At 41.6% G+C, this 4,705-nt stretch overlaps 1 pseudogene; it reads right to left on the bottom strand.

The window, feature by feature from the left end:
* Nucleotides 1-1,269: 1,269 nt before the first annotated feature.
* On the bottom strand, nt 1,270-2,994 carry LOC112581379 (annotated as a pseudogene).
* Nucleotides 2,995-4,705: the final 1,711 nt, after the last annotated feature.

Raw genomic sequence — 4,705 nt, 5'->3', positions numbered from 1 at the left:
CCACTCTGTGTGGTTTCTTTAGAGATCCTGTCTATTGTGCTGGCTGAAAAACACATGTCAAAGTAGGAAGGACTCTAGGATGTTAGACAGTATCCTAGACCTCTCTCTGATGTGCCTCTGCCCCTTAATTTTTGTATCTTCTGGAAACTGTGAATGGTTATTACATGGCAAAGGGGAAGTGAGGTTGAAGATAGAATAAAGTTTGCTAATCTGGTGACTTTAAAATATAGATTATTCTGGTTTATCCAGGTGGGCTCAATCCCATGGATCCTTAAATGTGGAGGAGGGAGGCAGCAAAGCCAGTGTCAGAGTGATGCAGAGAGAGACTCGACCAGTCACTGCTGGCTTGGAAGATGGACGTGGCTTCAGGCCAAGGAATTCTGGCAGTCTCCGGAAACTAGAAAAGGCAAGGAAATGGACTCATCCTAGAGCTCAAAAAAAAAAAAAAAAAAAAAAAAAGCAGCCCTAATAACATCTTATTTTAGTCCAGTGAGAGCTGCTTCAGGCTCTGACTTCAAGAACTGTGAGATTAAATTTGTGCTGTTTTGAACAGCCAAATTTGTGGTAATTTGTTACAGCAGCGATACAAAACTAATACAATAGAATATAGACTATATATATCTTCATTAATAAGATGACTTGCCCAAGCAGACATGAGTATTAGATGGCATAGCATGCATTTAAACCCAGGTTCATCTGACGCCAAAGTCTTTGCTCTTCTGTTCTGTTTTAGGAGCTTTGCTCTTATTACAGGATGTCCCTGTGGAATTTTCTCTTGGCTGACAGCTACAGGTTTTGGTTTTCTGTTTTTATTGTAAAACTTTCTTCTGTTGCATTCAGATTTGTTTGCTTCCTAAGGGGAGAGATTGTTTTCACCCACTGCCATGCCTAGTAGAGAGTTTTCCCCAGGTTTTTGCATGGGGCTTAAAAAGTAGAATTAAGATCACTTTGAATATTAATTTTGAACTGTGGAGATAAGAGTGATTGTGACTTAGAAATCATATAACTGAAAAATATTTACAAATCTTTTAGAAAAGATTTCTTACCTGTCTAAATTCAAGTTAAACTTGTTATAAAAACACTAGTTTAATTTTTACTGTTTATGAATAAAAAAAGAGTAAACAGTTTTTACTATTTATGAGATTAGATAAAAGGCATTTAGAGTCAGAAAGGCTTTTGTTTAAATTCAAGCTTCCTCTAATTTGTGTGATCCTTAAATGATTACCTCTGTGATTTAATTTTCTGATTTTTATTATTATTATTTTTTTCTCATTAAACTTTTTTTAATGGGTCTCAGATTCTGTGACAGATTTTTGGTCAAGTTGTTTTCATTAAAAAGTGCTGATTTTAAAAACTAATAACTTAAACTGCCACACACAAAACATATGGTCCACAAAAACATTCTCCTTTCCTTCTGAAGGTTTTACGATGCATTGTTATCATTAACCAGTCTTTTACTATTAAACTTAAATGGCCAATTGAGACAACAGTTCTGAGACCGTTCTTCCACCAATGATTAAGACTGGGGTGGCAGGTATTGGGGATAATATTCATTTAGCCTTCTGAGCTTTCTGGGCAGACTTGGTGACCTTGCCAGCTCCAGCTGCCTTCTTGTCCACTGCTTTGATGACACCCACAGCGACTGCTGTCTCATGTCACGCACAGCAAAACGGCCCAGACGAGGATGATCAGAGAAGCTCTTGACACACATGGGCTTGGCAGAAACCATATCAATGATGGCAGCGTCACCAGATTTCAAGAATTTAGGGCCATCTTCCAGCTTTTTCCCAGAAGAACGATCAGTCTTCTCCTTCAGCTCAGCAAACTTGCAAGCAATGTGAGCTGTGTGACAATCCAGCACAGGTGCATATCCAGCACTGATTTGGCCTGGATGGTTCCAAATAATCACCTGAGCTGTGAAGCCAGCAGCTTCCATGGGTGGATCATTTTTGCTGTCACCAGCCACATTGCCACGACGGACATCTTTGACAGACATGTTCTTGACATTGAATCCCACATTGTCTCCAGGAAGGGCTCCACTCAATGCTTCATGGTTTGCATTTCTACAGACTTCAGTTGTTACATTGACTGGAGCAAAGGTGACCACCATGCCAGGTTTGAGAACACCAGTCTCTACACGACCCACAGGGACAGTACCAATACCACCAATTTTACAGACATCCTGGAGAGGCAAACGCAAGGGTTTGTCAGTTGGGCAAGCTGGTGGCAGGATGCAATCCAGAGCTTCAAGCAGGGTGGTTCCACTGGCATTGCCGTCCTTACGGGGGACTTTCCATCCCTTGAACCATGGCATGTTAGCACTTGGCTCCAGCATGTTGTCACCATTCCAGCCAGAAATTGGCACAAATGCTACTGTGTCGGGGTTGTGGCCAATTTTCTTAATGTAGGTGCTGACTTCCTTAACAATTTCCTCGTATCTCTTCTGGCTATAGAGTGGCTCAGTGGAATCCATTTTGTTAACGCCAACAATTAGTTGTTTCACGCCCAGGGTGTAAGCCAGAAGGGCATGCTCACGGGTCTGCCCGTTCTTGGAGATACCGGCTTCAAATTCACCAACACCAGCAGCAACAATCAGGACGGCACAGTCAGCCTGGGATGTGCCTGTAATCATGTTTTTGATGAAGTCTCTGTGTCCTGGGGCATCAATGATGGTAACATAGTACTTGCTGGTCTCACATTTCCACAGGGAGATATCAGTGGTGATACCACGCTCACGTTCAGCTTTCAGTTTGTCCAGGACCCGGGCATATTTCAAGGAGCGCTTCCCCATCTCGGCAGCCTCCTTCTTGAACTTTTCAATTGTTCTCTTGTTGATCCCGCCACATTTGTAGATCAGATGGCCAGTCGTGGTAGACTTCCCTGAATCTACGTGCCTAATGACAACGATGTTGATGTGGGTCTTCTCCTTTCCCATTTTGGCTTAGGTTTAATGGTGGTTTTCACGACACCTGTGTCCTGGCGGCAAACCTGTTGCAAAAAAGCTATTTTTTTCTGATTTTTAAAATGGATATAACATAACTAAGTCAGATTCAAATGAGGATTCATGTGGAGCACAATATAATCCATAAAACACTATACTGATGTAAGGTGTAATACTTATTATTGTTATGAAATTTGAAAAAGAGCATATGAGTCTATTTGAATGCGATCCTCTAGTTGTATGAAAAGTTGGGTTGATTATTGTACCCCTAAATCCCATGGATGGAGGAGCCTGGTAGGCTGCAGTCCATGGGGTCGCTAGAGTCGGACACGACTGAGCAACTTCACTTTCATTTTTCACTTTCATGCATTGGAGAAGGAAATGGCAACCCACTCCAGTGTTCTTGCCTGGAGAATCCCAGGGATGGTGGAGCCTGGGGGGCTGCCGTCTATGAGGTTGCACAGAGTTGGACGTGACTGAAGCGACTTAGCAGCAGCAGCAGCAGGGTTTTACCACTGTCAGTTTGTACAACCACTGGCTGATCAAGAAAAAATTATAAATCAATTTCAATAATGCACATTATTATTAGCTTTCCAAACTAATCTAGAGCACGGAGGTCCCTCAGTGTTCAGAACTCATAAGATTTGTTGTTTATAACAGTGGTTCACAGATTTGGTTACACCTCAAAATCAGAGGAAGAAATTTAAAAAAATGAACAAACCCAGGGCTCTATGATGAGATACTCTGATTCCATAAAAACCAAAACAAAACAAAATAAAAAGCAGAAAACCGTTCCTAGTGATTCTGATTACTACCCGGGTTTGGACACCATTAGTGTATGCCAGTCTTTTGATGGTCAGGAATGGGCTTCCCCAGTGGCTCAACGGTAAAGATTCTGTCTGCAGTGCAGGAGCTGCAGGTTCAGTCCCTGGTTCAGGAAGGTCCCCTGGAGGAGGGCATGGCAACCCACTCCAGTATTCTTGCCTGAAGAATTCCATGGACAGCGGAGCCTGGTGGGCCACAGTCCATGGGGTCCCAAAAGAGTTGGACACACAATTTAGTAACTCAACAACAGTAACAACAGCTTGTCTTGAATAATGCAGTTGATGATGTTTACATAGAGAAAAGTCTGGATTGTTCACAGACCACAAGTAGTGGTTTGTACTTCAATTACTTGGAGAGGTAATAGCAAGATTTTAATTATTTATAACACATGTTTAGAACACTTAGAACTTGGAAAAAAACCATAGAAATTATCTTCTTCAACTTCTCTTTTTTTTTCGCTCCCCCAAATGAAGAAACTTAGGCTGAAAGAAGCTAAAAGACCCTTCCGAAGGTGACTGTACTAGCCTCCTAGGACTAGAATTTCCAGATTTTGCCTTTTTGCTCTATTCATGGTAATTCTAGAGACACAACTGAAATTCACAAATAGTCAAATCCCTAATTTTACCAAGAATTCCATCTTCTCTCTTTTACTATAATTCTTAATAAGTGGCAAAATGTACTATAAATTAAATATAATTTAAATTATAGTCTAGAATCATTATAGTTAATTATATATAGTACAGGGGCTTCCCCAGTGGTTCAGCAGTAGAGAATCTGCCTGTACTTCAGGAGAGGGGGCAGGAACTGCTGGTTTGATCCCTGGGTCAGGAAGATCTCCTGGAGAAAGAAATGGCAACCCACTCCAATATTCTTCTCTGAGAAATACCATGGACAAAGGAGCCTGGTGGGCTACAGTCCATGGGGTCGCAAAAGAGTTGG

The sequence above is a fragment of the Bubalus bubalis genome, chromosome 22 (assembly GCF_019923935.1).
Source record: "Bubalus bubalis isolate 160015118507 breed Murrah chromosome 22, NDDB_SH_1, whole genome shotgun sequence".
Classification (NCBI taxonomy): domain Eukaryota; kingdom Metazoa; phylum Chordata; class Mammalia; order Artiodactyla; family Bovidae; genus Bubalus; species Bubalus bubalis.
This window is presented reverse-complemented; position numbering and strand designations above follow the sequence as displayed.